The sequence below is a fragment of the Amblyomma maculatum genome, chromosome 3 (assembly GCF_055883805.1).
Source record: "Amblyomma maculatum isolate TAMU_Amacu chromosome 3, ASM5588380v1, whole genome shotgun sequence".
NCBI classification, from domain to species: domain Eukaryota; kingdom Metazoa; phylum Arthropoda; class Arachnida; order Ixodida; family Ixodidae; genus Amblyomma; species Amblyomma maculatum.
In genome coordinates, this window is record NC_139346.1 from 117,720,227 (window position 1) to 117,738,960 (window position 18,734).

The following is an 18,734-nucleotide window of genomic DNA, read 5'->3' on the forward strand; positions in this document are numbered from 1 at the left end:
AGGTATGTTATGGTTTGCGAATGTATGATGTGCTCCAGAAGTTTGCAGAAGGTACTAGTTAATGAAATGAGTCGATAGTTCAGAGAAGATGTGCGATCGCCAGCTTTAAAAATTGTTATGACCTTGGCTGTGCGCCAATCATTAGGCATCCGACAGGATGACAATGACTATGAAAAAAGTATTCATAGGATTTCAGAAATGCTTCGTGATGTGCTTTTTAATAACTTGTTGTTTAATTTAACGTGGTCGGATGCCACCGACAGCTTGTGATTTTTCAGAAGCGACATGATAACCCACTTGCTGATAGTGATTTGTTGCATGATCATATCCAAAAGTGTACCCATGTTTGGGCATGCAGAAACGTCTCCGCCGGTGAATACAGACGAAAAAGCGTTCTTTAATATCTGTGTGCACTCTGACTCGGTAACAGTGGCTCCTGGATTATCAGTAAGCGTACCTTCAGGATGGCTGCTGGGGTTTATTACTTGCCAAAATATTTAAGGGTTGTTAATCAGCATAGATGATAGGTCATGGTTATAAAAGCGTCGACGAGAGGATTTAAGAAGCCTGGTATTCTTTGTCGCACTGCTTGTATTTAAGCCACGATAATGTGTGATTGCTCTTGACGGCTTGCCTGTACAAGCTAGTAAGAAACACGTCAGCAAAGAGAGTTCAGCATTCATTCCGTCAAAGTTAAATTTCCTATAGGATTTAATTTTCTTATTAGTCACCTTACTATCTCTCTCTGAATAAAATGTTTCCAGTAATGATGTCATGATCGAAGAGCCCATTAAGATAGCTGACGTTGGTGGAAAGGTCAGGAATATTAGTAAGGATTAGATCGTGTATGCTGGAGCATTTGGCAGTGCGCGCGTGAGCTGAGATTATGAAAAATATAAACATAACTGAAGAAATGTGTTGTATTCTTTTTCACTCGCTGCGAGAGATCGTGTTGCCCAATTTTTATGGGAGTAATTGAAGTCATCAAATATCAATAAAGCCCAATTCGAGATTCGGTTGCGCACTTCACTGAGAATGCGAAACAATTCTTCAGCGAAAACACTGCCCAAATCTGGGTGCCAATAAAAAACACCAGTACTGCAGTTCATCAAAACCAATACGCATTGAAGAAACGTATAAAATATAATGGGTACACAGGTTGTCTTTGGTTATTGGCAACGGAACACCGCCGCCTTTCCGATTTGCCCTGTCACGGCGAAATATGTTGAGCGTTGCCTGAGTAATGGGAATGGGAATTTTACAGCGAAAGCCTTTCTAGCATCGTGGAACGGAATCCGGTGCGCTAGATTTCTGCGCAAGATGAGCACGAGATTTGTGCATGGGATCTGTGCGCTGATGTGTCAATTGTCAATCATCGTGATTACGTCTTCAGAAAACTAAAAGCCATGTCTCCACCGGGAAACGGAATTACATCCATTGGATCCCCAGCTGAGCACTTTAACCAACTGCACCAAGTCCGGGGTCGTGAAACGCACATATTATTTTCCTTGTGTACGTGAGGGTGATAGTAGCGATGACAATGGCGCTACAATTATTGATAACTACAAGACAGCAGCAATAATAATGACATTGCATTTAGTTGATAACAATGATGAGAGAAAACGTGGTGCACCGTGTCCAACAGCAACCCTCCGGCTTTCTCATTTCTGCAGTGTATAGCTAATATAGATATCTTTTAGTAAATTCACATACGGCTCATCTGCTCCCTGATTTTGCAACGCCTGAATGACAGCCACAGTTTCGACTGAGTAAAATGCTTTTTCTTAAGAATTGAATGCTATACATAGGACAAACACCGTACGTGCACCCTATTATGCTTGACTAACTCTTCCGTCCTATGCTGTTGATTTCAACGGGTAAGACACTTTACAAAAGGAGGAGCTAAAACAAAATATGCTAGCACTACTTGACGAAGCGAACGGCTGTGGGGAGACGAAATTATAACTTCAGAATTCAATCCCTAGTGCAACTGATCTGTCTGCAATGTGCAGGGAGGGGATGCACCCGCCAGAAGCTCGAAGGTACCGCGACTACATTCTAGGGTGCAAACACTGAAAGTTTTCAGCGTGAACTGCCATGCCTCCGCCAGCAGGTTGCAGCAACAAACCTCGTTGCATGCCGTGATGGCAGGTCTGGAGAAGTCGAGATCCGGAGCTTTATGAGAGCCTGGCTGGCAGAAAGTGATAAAAATACAAAGAGTAAAGGCGTCACACCGTGTTGTGTTCTTTTTAATAAATAGGGCTTACTGCACAGCTGCTCAAAATTATTTGCCGGATCCGTTCAGTCCAGCGACTCGAAAATACTTAGGGCGGGTGAACGAAGCCGATTTTGCTGGGAGCAAACGTTAAGCTGAAATTCAGGCGAAATGTCAGGTCTTACAGTAAGCCGGTCAGGGAGTTAAAATGTAGGAGGAGGAAAAATGCGAACACCATATAACCTACAGCTGACACACCCTGAACCAGGGCTTTGTTTTTTTATATATGATACCGGGTATTAGCTGTCAGTGGTGCGGAACTCCTGCAATATGGTATCAACACAACCTAGTACATAATTAACTTGACATGGAACTACCTGACTGAGGTATATTATACTAGATATGAACCGCACTCTATTTCAGGTCCCAGGACCACCTGATGAAGGTGGCTATATCACAGTCTGGTTTCTAGGATTGAGGTACAGATTAGGTTTGTTTGTAATTCGCACGTTTCAATGGGCGCAGAGTACGGCAACATTCTAAAATTATTAGGCGTGAAACAGGTCGGGAGCCGGTTATTTGGCATAGTGGGAAGATATTTAAATTTTATGTTCCGCTCAGCATCCCCAACTCTACCTAACAACCTAAGTTCCTTTCCCAAAATCTTCTAATCGATATTTCCCCCTATAGGACGTAACTGGAATCTCTTCCCGGACATGGCTTAAGTACGTATGCGTTTCAAAAGACGTATTTTTTGAAGACTTAAAAGCACCGTTTACCCTTGCAATCATTGTACGTCTCCTGAAAAAATTGGTGACGAGCGGAACTAATAGATTTCGTTATTTCACAAAGTGGCAATATTTTAGACGGGAGGGTGTTAAATACCTCATTCATCGAAAACCGCGCTTGGCTTTGTGAGAGAAAAATTATGAGCACCGTGCTTGCAGGCGACAGCTGGCAGCTGACAAGGCCGCACGCGAACCTGTCGTAGGATTGCCCGACGTTATGTTTGATATGAGCGGCCAACCCGGGCCTATCCTTCCATACTGCAGGGTGATATAAAAATCACCTGTCATGTCACGTTCATAGGCTTAGTTAAAACGGAGCATTATATTGTCACTGTGTTGATGACAAATATCACTTGAGACACGGGCACAGTCGGCAGACAGCCACAGCACCTGTTGAGAGCACGTCCTGGAAGGAGCAGAGCTGACTCACTTCAGCGTCTTCTTTCTTTGTCGGAGCGCCCACTGGCAATCCCCCTTCTTAAGTGGAAGGCGCACAGAAATACGTACATATGAGCACTCACAAACAAACACACGAACAAAAAAGTCATTTTGAGAATGGAGTGTCCTATTACCATGGAGGGAAAACGGCGTCATGACTAACCCATGTGTTACCGCGGGAACAGTTTGGATTGGATTGGAAAACATTTATTGTCAGCAATGAGCGATTTGTGGGCGCTACACTTAGATGGCCTCAAGTCCGTTGCTCTCGGCGACCTTTTGAGCCCATTCAGTAGCCCGAACTTGCGTTAACGGGTCTGAGCTGGCCAGTATAGCCTCCCACCGCTCAAAAGAAGGGACTGGTAGTAGGTCCGCTGGTGGCGGCGCTTTTTTGCAGCTCCATAATATGTTATCATATCGTGCTATTTCGCCGCCATGTTTACAATATGGATTGTATTGTGCTGGGTACATATGCGCTAATTTAGAAGGGCTGAAGAAGGCACGCGTCTGGAGCCGACGCCAGATTACTTCTTGCATTTTGTCTAGTTTCTTGTCTGGTGGAGGATATATCCGCCTTTCTAGTTTAAAGTGATAAGTGTAGTCATGAAATGAGATTAGTGCATCTCTCGAGAAATTGGGGGAATCAACCTGGCTCACTGCTCGGCTGACATAACCTCGAGCTATACTATGAGCCAACTCGTTTCCTTTGTTCCCCGAGTGTGCCGGCACCCATATTAATTCCACCTACGTCTTTATGCGTAGCACGTGGATAGTTTCTGGACAGGGTTGTCGGTGGCATTTTTGCTCGGGGCCGTCTGGGAGCATCTCGTTGGTGACGTCACTGAGAGCTGCATTATTTTATACGGGTCGAAATAGATGCAAATAAGCTTATCGGAAAATCCTCGGGGTCGAACAGGAATACGCTGTTTGCCGGGTTTGTAGGAGGCGTGTCTGTTTTAGGTTGTACCGCCGTGAATCTTTGTTGTTGCTGGCAGATGTGTAAGCGTGCTAGCTGACGTGGTTGCTTAGCATCGAGGGCAAACTTTTCGGTGTTAGAAGCACGCAGGCTATCCGGTTCACAAGGGAGCATTGTGTCAAAATATTCTGAACTTCCCTTCTATAGAGGAGGCGAAACGGCGTGAAACGGGTGGTTTCTTAGACTACTGTAATAGGCGAACCTCACGTATGGCAAGATAACATCCCAAATCTTGTGCTGGGGATCGACATACATCGCCAGCATGTACGTCATGGTCTTATTAAGCCTCTCTGTCAGCCCGGTTGTAACCAGTAACTTTGCGATGGGTCGCACCACTGAGAAAAAAATTTTGTCCATCATTTGCGAAGGCATCCCCTTTATCATGAAGAAAAAAATTTAGTGTCGCCGTAACACAGTGCGATGCGGTGCATAAAGAAATGGGCAACTTAGACATTTGACCACAAGGCAACGCTTTGGTCTCGGCGTAGCGAGTGAGATAGCCTGTGGCAATGATTATCCAGCGATTCCGACCAGATAAAATAGGAAAAGGCCTAGAAGGATCATTCTGACTTGATCATAAGGTACACTCGGTGGTGCAATGGGTTTCAGGAGGCTGACAGACTTGGACGACGTGACCTTCCGATGCTAATATTGCCGACAGCTCTGTACATAGCGCTTAACAACAGTGCCAAGGCCGAACCAGTAGAACACCTGCCCTATTCTTGCAAGCGTGCGAGAGCATCTGAAGTGGCCAGAAGTGGGTTCGCGTAGCACGCAGAAAGGATTTCTTCTCACAGAGCTATGGGTACGACGAGGAGGTAAGCTTTAGAGTCGGATCTAATAATAATAATATTAATGGATTCACAGGAAGGGAAAGGCGCAGTATCTGTCACACTTGTGTCTGTGGACACCTGAATCGCGAAGTAAGGGAAGGGAGGAAGGTGGGAGTTAAAGTGGAAAGAGTGTTCTGCTTATCCAGAAGGATTCATGGCGCTAGGCGCCCAGATGGGTCATGGAGGTTGGCCACCCGACAAAAGGAGTGGTGGTCAGTAACCACTTTGAAATGACGACCCTAAAGATTGCGGCGAAGATTCACAGCTGCCCTAAAAATCGAGAGACATTTCTGTTCAGTCGTGGAATAATTTATCTCGGCGCGGTGGTGGTGGTGGTGGTGACTATGGTTTATTTTTGGGGTGGGGATACTGGTCACGTCTTATGTTAGCCATCTTTGTGGCATCACTCTTGGTGACCAGGGGGAAGGGGAAGTTGGAATTAGGGGGAGGCAGGGGAGGGGGAAGGTTACTGACGCCGCAGATGATGCCGCCATTGCCGCACGAAGCACTATGGGCCCATGCAGGCCTACAGAATAGAGCTGAGGCCGGCCTCTTCCAGATAAATCAGGAGGAGCCGGTGAGCAGAAAGTTGGTTCCGAGCCGGGAAGAGCAATTGCCCTTCCGAATCAGCAGGGAGACCAAGATTCCGGTAGCCAGTCATAAGCTTCTGGCGATGGCCAGTGGTTGCTGGACAGACAAGGAGCAAGTGCACCAGTGTGCCAGTGTTACCGCAAGAGGGACAGGCTGGGCTGGGAGCTCAGCCGCAGGTATACATGCGGGACGGAGTCCCCGTGCAGCCTATTCGAAGTCGTAGGAGGAGGGATTTGTCTTTCCGTGAAGGATTGTCAGAGAGCCGTTGGAGATGTTCACCAGCGGCAATACTACGGTCAGGATGGAACGACCTTATTGACCTTCTCAAGAGGGGTCTTGAAAAGTTGAAAGGTGTGACATCCTCAGTCACTGCGGCGCCGTTGTCATGCGCCTCTTTGGCCAGGGCATCCGCTTCCTCATTGCGCCGGACTCCAGTATATCCTGGAACCCAATGAAGGGCCAGTTGATAACCCGAGTTCATGCTACAGAGTGCGGCAGGCATAGGCGATGGCTTGCTCAACGCCATTGTTTCGTTTCAAAAGGACCGCTCCCAGGCCTATGTTGCTGGCATCGGTGAGACCTCTGTGCACCCTCTTCATAGAAATGGTTAAGGACAGGTGGCGTTTGGAGGCGGAGGCGAAGCTCTGTGAAAACCGCTGCTCACTCGTGGGTCCAAACAAAAGGTGTTTCTCCTCGAGTGAGCCGAGTCTGTGATTCAGCAAGGCCTGAAAAATCGTCGAAAAAGCGCCGACAATAACCACACAAGATGAGAAAGCGGCGAGCAGCTTTCTTGTCATGTAAGTTGGAAATTGCAACAGCTGCAAGCATATCAAGGTCGGGCTTCACGCCGGTGGAGCTGATGGCATTGCAAAGAAATTTGAGCTCTCGGTAGCCAAAGTGGCTTCAGTGTCAGGTTAGCTTAACTAAGGGCTTCCAGTACAGATCGCGGGTACTCCAGATGTAGAGCAAATAATTCTGCGAAGACCACCACGTCGTCCAGGTAGACTAAGCAACACTGCCACTTAAGGCTGATGAGTACAGTGTCCAACTTCCGCTGAAAAGTTGCCAGCACAGAATGATGTCCGAAAGGCGGAATAAATTAACGAAGCACAACCCAGTAACTCCACCAGTTTTGTGATGGCGTTTGATTACAAATGACAGATGAGACGCGGGAACAGCAGGTAATCAGCGAGAGCACTAGGTGACCGCACATCCTGCTGAGTTCACTCTCTTCGATGTCTTCTTTGTCAGAGCGCCCCCTGGCCAACGCTATTGCGTAATACCCTTAGGGCGGAGCTTATGCGTCTGATTTTTAGCGTCGACTTCCTTGTGCAGCAAATGCAGATAAATGGGACGTTTCTTGCATGAAATGGTAGATACGTCAGTCACAGAATTGAACATCTGGCCTGCTATCTGCGCTAGGAAGAGAGAGGGAAAAAAGAAAGGTGCACAGGTAAAGATTTTATGAGAAGTATAAAATTATACACGAGTGGGGAACTTGAATCTCAGTTGTGATTTGAGTCCTGTGTGAGTCAAAAGCGGGAAATGTACAGAGTGGGCAACGCTTCTCTGAAGGTTTTAAGGCGAAAGCCTTTAATGGCTCATACTGTCGTGGATAAAGTGTGTCCCGCTTTTGCGGTGGCGGCTGTCGCGTGGCGCTCTTTGGCGTGCGTTTAGGTATGGGATTGCAGATGGCAGGAACGCTAGACAAGATGAGGAATCTGGAGGAAAGGCACAGTATCTGTCTTGGTTTCTCCGACAAGTTGTTGTTGTTGTGGCTGTAGGAAGAAGGAAAAGAAAATGCACGACCCTGCTAATGGCTCTGTAGCTGAGCCACCTCCACTGCCTTGTGCGGACAGAAGAGAAAATAGAGAAGGAAAAACAAGAAGAGGAAGAGAAAGGCGCGCCGTAACACCGGCCGTCGTCCACCACCACTGAAGCGTAGGCGGGTGCAATTACGGCCTACAACAGATAAAAAAATTTGGAGGACGCTTAAGCTTCGCCTTCAAGAGTGGAACGCGATAGCGTTCTTGCACCTCGTTAACACCGCCCACTCATTCGCTCGGTATGCTCTTGAGTGATCTAAAGAAAGGAAAGACGCTTGATTCTACAACCCGTGAGGGTGCACGTCAGGGGCGAGTGGCGCGCCACCTGTCGGGGCAGCGCCGCACATTGCGAGGAGGGGTTCTTCTGTGTTTACCGCAAGATGGCTCTGCATGGGCGCAGAAAAAATGTAGCGGAAACGTACTTCGCTACTCGTGTAACTGCGTAAGTAACATGCTCATAATTACCGATATACACCGCAGTATAACGTTCTACGGCACGTTTCTAAGGCAACCCCGCAATCACTAGAAGCGCTTTTGTACCGCTTCCAAGCATCGAACTCGTGGCTGAGTGGTCTAAAGCTTCATTTTGCCATGTTATTGATGTCACATGTGTCTTTTTTCTGTACGTCCTAGGTCAGGAAATAAAGAAAAAAAAACTCGAGGCTGAGTGGTAGCGTCTCCATCTCACACTCCGGAGACCCTGGTTCGATTCCCACACAGCCCATCTTGAAAGTTGCTTTTATTTATGAAGTGCATGCCGGGATTTATCGCTCACGGTCAACGCCGCCGCCGACTTCGGCTTTTCTGCGACACGAGCTCCTTAACGCTACCGCGTTAAAACTTTGGTGGCTGGCTAGCCCCCGCCGCGAGCGGCGTTGGCCCACCGTCCTAACCTCGTAGGGTCAGGAACTGTGCCTTTGGGTTGTATCCCCTGATGGGGCTGGGGCAGGTAGGTCACGGCCGCATGCAGCGGGGGTTAGCCTGCCACCGAATTTTTATCTGTTGTAGGCCGTCATTGCACCCGCCACCGCTTCGGTGGTGGACGATAGCTGTTGTTGCGGCGCGCGTCTTTCTCTCCATCTTTCTTTTCTTTCTTCTCTATTTTCTCTTCTGTCTGCTCCTTTCCTAGACATCAATCTCTTCTATCTGCACGAGGTAGCGGAGGTGGCTCAGCTACAGAGCCAGTAGCAGGCCCGTGCAATTTATTTTCCTTCTTCCTACAGCCACAACAACAACAACGTTCCTTGGCGAGCCGATGTCAGCGCACGTTAAAGATCCCCAGGTGGTCGAAATTACTGCGTAGCCCTCCACTACGGCTCCTCTTTCTCTCTTTCCACTTTCACTCCCACTTTCCTCCCTTCCCTTACGGCGCGGTTGCGGTGTCCACAGAAAACAAGTGAGACAGTTACCGCGCCTTTCCCTTCCTATAAATAAATCAAATCAGTTTTTTCCTTGGCGAGCGTGCAAGTGTAGGATTGCATATGGCAGGAACGCTAGACAATAAGAGGCTTCGGGAGGAAAGGCGCAGTATTTGTCACACTTTATCCGAAAAGTGTTTGGTTTGGTTTGTGGGCCCCGCCGGGGTGGTGCAGTGGTAAGACGCCCGACTACTGTGCGGAGTTTCCGGGTTCGAACCCGACCGCGGCGGCTGCGTTTCGATGGAGGCGAAACGGGTGTCCACAGAGCAAGTGTGACAGTTACTGCGCCTTTCCCTTCCTGTGAACCAATTACAGTGGTGCTCCGTTAATACGACCCCCGTTAATATGGACGACACGAATTATGGACAGTTTTTCTGGGGACGAAACCTTTCAATGTATTTATGCCTCGTTATATGGAAACTCGCTGTCCGGACAATGGGAAGGGGAAGAATGCACGCGCCCCACTTGGGCCCATGTATTTTTGTCTCGTCAATATGGACAGTGCTTGATAAAAAAGCAGAGGAGTCCGCACGCAAGTTAAAGAAGGGCGCGCCGCCCGCGAACCTACGCGACAGCCGATACGGCGGGATGCCTGAATGAGTCCTGTAGGGTTGCAAAGAACCAATGCGGGCGTATCGCCGTACTATGGGAGGGGGAGCACAAGAGCGGAGAAGAACGTACACAGCAAACCGAGGGTCAGCGTAAGAAAGAGCCCGAAAGGTGGGAACCAGGAGATTTCTGGGTGCAGCGGAAGTGCCGCCGCAGTCGAGAAAACAGCAACATGTGGTTGCAATAAATTCTGCTGAACGTGCACAGAGAGGCCGGTAAAAGCGTAGGAAAGAAATGACAGGAAGAAAGACAAGTGCCTACAGTGGCGGTGGGAACTGAAGTTTTCTTTCCCAAAGCTCAATGTGCGTTCCATGAAGCCGTTAACGCTTTTCGGTGAGACACACTCACAAAGTAGAGCGACAAAAGAAATGCGACGTACGAACACGCAACCGCGTCCTGGGCGCGCTTCCCTCTCATTCTCCTGGTTTTCGTCCCTGCTGCGCTGCCGAACTGCCAAACTATGCACACTAGGCGGTCCGCATGTCGCCTTCGCTTTGAGTCAACGATGCTGCCCTGACAAGGTCTGAGCTCTTTGTAGTCGGCTAGCCGTCGTTCTAAACTGTACTTCAGCTTGCAGTGTTTGTTTAATGGGAACACATAAAAACGGCGCCAAGATGGGATGTTCGATAACCCTCAGCATAGCAGCTTGCCAACTCGACTCCCTTGCTTCCTTACAGAAACGGTACAAGGCGAAAAAAGAAAGAGTCAGAAGAACGAAAAGGCAGAAAGGTTAACTAGGCAAAAAAGTGTACAGCATCAGGAACCTGTAACTCTCAACTTGAGTCTGGCTTTTGGCATGGCGGGAGTTAAACTCAAAAGAATAGAGCTGAACGCAGGCGCGAAGAAATCTGTGAATATAAGCGGCAAAAGCCATCTCAGTCAATCCAAGCTGCGAGGGACTAGTATTGACAGCTAAGAGCTGTTTCCTCGCCTCAGGAGAATCTCAAGCGGCTACTCTGCTCAGTGAAGAGGCCATTTTGGAAGTGGCGGTGAGTAGAGAATCAGACATTGATTCATCGGCCAGTGAGGAGTTCGTGCTCGAAAGTTCGGCCAACACAAAGCCCAACATCACGGATGTCATGGTAAGCGAGTCGTTTCAGACTGCGCTACATTTTTCGAAGACAACAATGACAAGGATAATGCACTCAGAATTGCCGGTTTTCTGTGAAATTTTGAGTCCAGTGCGCACCGTTATGTACAAAAGCAGTCGTTAATTACAATTCTCTTTTCTCATTAAAATCCTTTTTGTTTTTATTCATGAGTTGTTATTATGGATGACTCGCTGTATGGACAGTTTTGGTCGGAAACCAAAGTGTACATATTAACGAGGCACGACTGTATTATTATTATTATTTGGTTTGTATGATTTACCGTCCCAAAGCGACACAGGCTATGAGAGATGTCGTAGTGGGGGACTCCGGAAAATTCGACCACCTGGGGTTTAACGTGGACTGACATCGCACAATACAGAAAAGGAGCCAGTAATTAAGGACTTCAAACTTATTAGTTATGCTGCCCTCAGAAATTGTGACGCTCATAAGGTGCCAATGATCTAACACTATGAATCTCAGGAACAATACCCCTTAAAACCTGCATTACACTAACACGTACTGAGTAGAAAATTGCAATTAAAATTAAAGGGATGCGATTTTGCCAACCAAGAGGGAGAAATGGATACGTGCGTAGAGTCATCGGAACTGAGAAATTCAACGTTGTGTGGAATGTTGGTACAAGAAAAAAAAATCGCAATTTATTTGACTTTCCAAAATGTTTCTTGAGAACTGATCAGTGAATTGAAGCGAATTTGCGCAATAAATATTTGTTTCAACGTTTAAATTGTTCGCAAAACATATTGATACAAATTGTGAGTAAAGTTTCGCATGCATTTATATGATGGGAAACAACTCGCTATAAGTTTCGTTAGCAAACGTTACTGCTTCTTGAAGCATAAAAAAACATCAGTCCATTTTCAGTGGACTCTTTCGTACATGAAAATGAGTTGCGAAGACAATGTATATCACTTTTTCGTCTCATTTTCTCACGGCACCCACACTTTCTGTTGTCGCATTTAATATTTTACTCTTTGGAAAGGGGGTAAAATCTTCAAACATGACCACTGGGGTCGGAAGATGGAAAGATATCTTTCTGCCGTAACCTCGGCCAAAGGGTAAATATTTCAACAACCGACGTAGCGCACATAGTGCGATGAAGTAATGTTTGTGTCCGTCGTCCTGAACCGAAGACGACCTGTTGGAGTAAAAAAAAAACGTGCAATTTTTGAGGGACTCATCGGTGGCTCATCAATGGGAGCACGCATCCCGACACAATGGTGGCTGCGTGCTGTAGATGTGGCGCCTGCGCTCGCCTGTCGTGTGTAAGCTGATTAACATACGGGGGTGCCCTGCAAATAATCAGCATTCTGTGCAGCAGTCACCCAAGCTGAAATAAAAAAAAAAGTGGTCTTGCACAACTCTGGCATTTGACTGACGGTGACTAGAATCAGAATGGGGCTGAAGTGGAAGTTAATCAAGAGGGTTTTACTTAAGTTGAGGATAGCGCAGAGGGCTATGCAACTAAAAATGGTAGGAGTAACTTTAAGAGATAGGAAGCGTGCAGAGTGGGTCAGAGAAATAACTCAAGGTACCGACATTCTAGTGGGAATCAAGAAGAAGAAATGGGCATGGGCAGGACATGTAGTGCGCAGAGAGGATAACCGATGTTCGCTTAGGGTAACAAACTGGATTCCAAGGGAAGGAAAGCGTAACAGGGGGCGGCAGAAAGTTAGGTGGGCGGATGAGGTTTAGAAGTTCGCAGGGGTCAAGTGGATGCCGCTAGCGCAGAACCGGGTTAATTGAAGAAATGGGAGAGGCCTTGGCAATGCAGGGAGTATAGTCAGGCTGATGATGATTATGAAGATGATGATGAACATTACTAAGACCTTCGGCGCCCGAAAATATTCAAGTACGTAGGAAACCTGCCGAACGCACACTAAAGAGGCGCAGTGGTAAGACAAAGAAAAGATGTCTCAAAGAAAAAAACAACGCTTAGAAATAAGAACACTTAGAGTTGACTCAGCTTTTTGCACATTGATTTGGAGTAAATATTTAATAAATTCGCGAATACTTCTTTATAGTGCAGCACTTCTTGTGGACCTGTGGTACACACCATTCGATGCTCGCAAACGTAAATTGTTTACAAGCCTATATGCTAATGGTGACAGCCGCTACATAAGTTATACGTCAGCAATAACAGTTGCTTAACAATGTTTTAAAAGTAAGGCTTCCTATAACTTGAGAAATGAAATGATATCCTCAGCTGACTTGAATATAGGCCGATTGTATCCTACACAGCACAAATTGAAATTTTCAACCGGTTTCTTTTGAATAAGATGCAAGCGATTGGATCAGTCTAAGAAGTGGTAACTCAAGATAAGAACCAATAGCAGGAAAAACGAGTGCATTTACAGCATTTGCTTTATACGCTGAGATAGAAATATCTCAATTGGCACAAAATAACGACACCCTTGGACCGTATGTTCTCCATCATTTCGACTTGATTTATCGACAAAATATTCTCTTTCGAAATGATTCGTAATCTTGTAAGCACCCTGCTCATGTGCAAGCAATTTTCCGCTTTTGTAATCACGAATACCCTAATTTGTGCTTTTATTATACCACAAATTCTCTGTTGCATACATTGTTGAGAAGGCACAATGTGTGAAAAGCGACTCCACAATGATACAAAGCTCTGCTCAGAATAAGCGCACAAAGTTGCATACGTGGGTAGCATGTATAACTCAGAATGGAAGTGAGTGAGAGAGAGTATGACTAAACTTTAAACTGAAGAGTTCGATTACTTTCTGCCACCTAAGTTGAGCCACCCCAATTGGGAGCTGCTACTTAATCGGTCATATCACGTGGTAGGGTGACGTCTTACGTCATCTGGCAGCTGTCTTACGTCATCTGGCAAGAGCGTTAACGTGATTTGTCTTTCAACGCCGATGCTGACAATGCTCACACTATACTTTTTGGAGACAGGATCCCTAACTCGCTACGGTTATTCCTTTATTCTGGCAATGGCTGCAAGACGGCGAGTTAAGTATTGGCCGACGCAGCATTTGCGTTCGAGAGCTCATGTCAGCGTAAAACCTGTATGAGTCCAAAGCATTCTGTATCTTGTGGCTTGTGAAGACATTTCTCCGTCAAATCCCCGCAGAGAAGTACAAGACAGAAAAACGTCAATGCGGCCTTTTCGGCAGCTGCAACGCAGTTTGAGATTTGTTCAGATTGAGGGGAGAGCAAGTGATTGATACATTATTACCATCTTTGCAATGGCAACAAACTGAAGTTCTTGAACACGAGGGTTTGACAGAAACCTGTCCGCTTGATGATGAACATGAAAATAAAGGGGAAGCACTGCAGCCACCAATACATCAACTCATGGTGTCCTTATTGACATCTCGACAAAACTACGAAACCAAATGCAGATTGTCCAGAGATTTCCCCCCTTATTGGTGATTGGCCCTCTTTTTTACCTTCCCGTTTTCTCTCTTACAGATGTTATCCTGCACTCTATACCAGAATGCCCTAATAAAGCTTACTCCATGTCTTTGCTACAGCGATCATGGATGGACAGAATGGAATAATTTACTACAGGGAGGGTTTCAGCCACCCCCTACTAGACGACGTCCAGAGTTTTTTGTTCTCGGCTCCATATACATGACCAGCCGGATGGTCATTAGTTAAGTCTCTGTGTCAGAGCTGCGATTATCATAAGGTCTGAGATCCGCCCTGGGCTACATGGCGTGCACCTCTCAGTCTATTACTTCGCTTAGTAATAGCTGCAGGCAACCGGATTGAGATACGGGATTGCTTGCAGGCGCCACCTTGTAACTGTTCTTTTTTTGAGACAGCAGGTACGTGGAATGTCTGCGTTGAGGAATGTAAAAGCACAAAAAAACTATTTATTGACGCGGTTGAAGCAGTTCGAATTCTATTGGGTAAAATTTAATAATGCTTTCAACCAATTTGGCTAAGAGCAATGTGTGAAGGCGGTGGTAGCGGGATAATTAAGCTTTCTAGCACTTGGGAAATCAGTTCTCTTGGATACTGCTGTGTTTAAAAACGAAAGCAGCGCCTCTAGTCTTCACGCGCTGGCAAACAAAACATAAGGAATCTCAATCCGTATCCACCAATAGACTAGCAAACAAGAACGCGGCAGAATTTACTGCTTTTTCATTCCTAATCCTTTGATTCTACTTTTGCAAAAGTGACGTAAATGCCGCATTCTGCACGCAGCTGCGGGTGTACAAGTGGTTTCCTTATTATGTTCGTTACCTTTTCTGAATTTTATATGAATCTACCGCGTAGCATAGTTCGGTGTAGGCGCGTATCACATGACCTTTTTCAGGCATATAAGAGAGGGAGCGTATGACACGCCATTCTATAGCCACCAACGTTTCGAAATAAGGTTTCGCTGATACGTAAGTTCACTAGTTCGCGTTTAGGCAAAGTTACTCCTTTGGAAATATTCTGCCTTCTGCGGACTTGAGAGATGAGAGTACTACCGGCAATGGTTCTGCACTTTTAGTGTGTCTTGTATGAGCTTCTCACTTTTGGGACTTGTATACATTTTTCGTCTGGTAGTATTCAGAGAAATTTGTAATTTGGCAATGTGTTTTTCTACTAGATGGCTGTTACTGAGATGGAAAAAAAAAATTATTGGTATCTGGATGAAACCGGTGCAGGCGGGGAAGTCAGTTTAGCTGTATACTAGTTGATACATTGGAGTAATTAACACCTAATAGAAATTAAATAACCGCTAAGTTTTATGTCTCCCTACAAACTGTTTTCGTAGTCGAATTTCTGACCAGCTTGTGGCACTGAAAATGTTATACGTTCAAGAAGGTATTGCTTCCATTGAGACAGCTATTTTCGCTAATATGAGCGTTATGTTGCACCTATAGATATATAGTCTATCTAAAGAAACTGTTTACCTAATCTGGACAATAGATTTTAGCATTAGCCATCTTATAGTACTATCTAGGAATGTATCCAGAAAGAAATGCCATTTTGGTATCGCTATAATGTAATAGCGGTCGATTTCGTGCCAAAATTTGCCTAACAGCACTTAAGTAGCATTGCTGATTGTTATAATCAATCATAGACGTTATCGCAGTTACCATAATGCTACATGAGCTAATATTGGCTTCAGCTATAAAAAGCTCAAATTTCTCTGCGAATGTTGGTCTAGTGCGTGGCCGAATAATCAAAAACTGGTTATAACTTATGAAGCAAGGAAATTACCTAACTAAGCACATATAGCGGTAAAGTTTCAAGCCACAGTAAACCCTGGAAACTCACAAGTACCCTGTCCCCACTATGTGTTTACACATCACAGCCATGCTTAGTTTCGAGCTTTAAGCAACCGCCGAGCTACTTTAGTTTTTTAGATTACATTACGTTCTTGCTTCAAGATGTCAGGGTTCGGGCAAAATGCCCCGACTGGACACATGGTCAGGTAAACGTGTTTTCAACGGCCAAATTAGTGGGAATACTTAGCGATTACCCCACGCACCTGATTTTATTATCGTCATGGTGCTGCCATTGATTGCCACCTCACCGCGCATTACCTACGCAACAGAGAACATAATCTCTCGCATTGTCAGGATTCTGAGAAAGAGAAACGGCTACCTCAATTACAGAACCACCACTATGACTAGCAACTAGATCGCTCATCACTACTTTGTTTCTACTTACCAAACCCTCTTTTTGAGGTGTTAACATAGCGACGATACGTTGATAGTTTTGTGAAGAATTGTAAATTACTAGCATTTAATTTATTCTGAGCAGATTGAAAATTCTGAAGGTTATGTGAATAAATAGACTTGACATGATTTATAAATTTGCTCTAATATTGTAGTAACACGTTTGAGCTATGGCTAAAGATAACTGATTTAATTTTTTATATTTTTTATTTATCAAGTTAGAGAAAGGAAGAAGAAAGGTGCAGACTAGGACAATATTCAGAAGAGTCGCCCGGCTGGCTATCAGCTATACAGTAAAAGGATGAAGGTATTTTGAAGGAACATGTAATGTACAAACAAAAAGAAATTTAAATATGAAAGAACCAGATGGAAAGATAATTTGAAGAGGTAGATAAGTTCAGACGTCGTTCATCACCTCTACTAGCAAAATGTTGTATTGTTGATGTTGATCGCCAGACGTAAGGTAACTCAGGTCCAAGGCAATGTTACGTGCTCAAGACGTTCCTCCCTCAATTTGGGCACTTGCCAGTGACCGTTACTGCGCATTGCTTTCCTGTGCCTGTCCTTGGTGTTGAACATAATACTTTTTTTTTGAGGCAGTGCTTAAAATGTATTGATAGGCCAAAACCCGATGTTTGCTCGCGAATATATTTCTTTCTTACCCCCAGAATGCTGGAGCACTAGTCATTGTCATATAACATGTTTCTGGGAAAAATGGCATGTGCTGATGCTGAACCGCATTCTTCATGCAGTGTAGCCAAGAGTACCAAAAAGCCCTGCTCATGATGTCTATGAATCAAGATTTATACTCGAAGAGCTGCATACTTTTCGTCATCTTTTTCATATGCGGTAAGCCTTATTACGTGCGAATGATTTATTCTCTGCGTTCTATCTATATTATTGCAGATATGATCAATATTTTCTAGAATAACCTTTGATCTCTAACAATACCTAGCCAACGTGTAAAATTTATGCACGTCACTAAGCTTAGGCAATGGAACGCTGACCGCAACGATATCTGCATAATGAATGGAGACGTAGGCAGTAGCGCAAGTTCAGCACGTGATAAATAATAGAATCCAAAATGGTGCTTTAAATTCCTGAAATGACCTAGAGAGACATGTCTGCCAACCTCTTCCTGTTTCCTAGGAAGCTCCATGAAATGTCAATACTTTCAACATCGCAGATACTCAAATCTCTTCCTTGAAAAGTTCGTATCCAGCTGAACATAACTTTGCTTTGCGAGGCTTGTACTTCTTGTGAATAAACCTCAGTCCTTACGTTGCAGAGACGTCGAACAATTCTGACTCATTTATGCCTGCTAAGTTCGATTACTTGCTTTAGTGGACATGTTTTCAAAATGTATGGACGAAATTGTTCATTGTGATTATTCTGATATTGTATTTTTCCAGCTTACAACAAAGCGAAACGAGGGAAAATCTTCTCCCATATATATAAATATATAATACCCCGCTCAGGTAGCACCGGGAAATATGTGCAATTTGAAATTGCACTTTCTGTCTTATAAAAATGATGATAATAAATGCTAACTGAAGACAACAAGGGCGATAAAACAAATTTAAATAGATTAGCTAAGCTGCTATTTTGTCAAGACTGAGCATAATATATACTTAATGACACGTAGCAACTGTCACCGCCATTACGGTCATTTCTCTCTGTGTGTATTATAAAATCTTAAGGGTAGCTTGTGACAAACGTTGCTATAAGGGATAAGAGAACAAAACAAATACTTTATTTGTAAAATTGAAGGAATCGGTTGAGCGCACTAATCCTAAATATTTGCGGTAACTGCTCATTTCTTGCAAATTAGTCCTCGTAGGTGCAATTAAGATATACTAATATGAAATAAAAATTTGAGAAATTATTTTTCATTCAATTTGTGATGCGCATTTTGCTTTTGTTTTCTTAGCGGGAACATTGGCACAAAGTGATGATCCCTCAAATGCTACCGCAACAGCAAACAGTACCTCAGGATCAGGCTCTGAAACGAGTAGCAGCGAAAATTCTACAGCAGGAGAAAGTATTGGAGGAGGTTTGGTACCTGGCCTCGGAGGAAGCGGAGACAGCGGATTTATGGATTGGTTGGAAAAGGTGTTTTCTTTATTTGAAAGCGGTGGGAGCGTAGGAGGCTCAGGAAATGAGACGACACCAGGAAGTGGATCCATTGGAGGCACCAACTCTTCAGGAACGGAAAGCTCCGCAACAGGGTCAACGCTTGACACAGGAGCTGGCACAAGTGGCAGTGGAGGAACT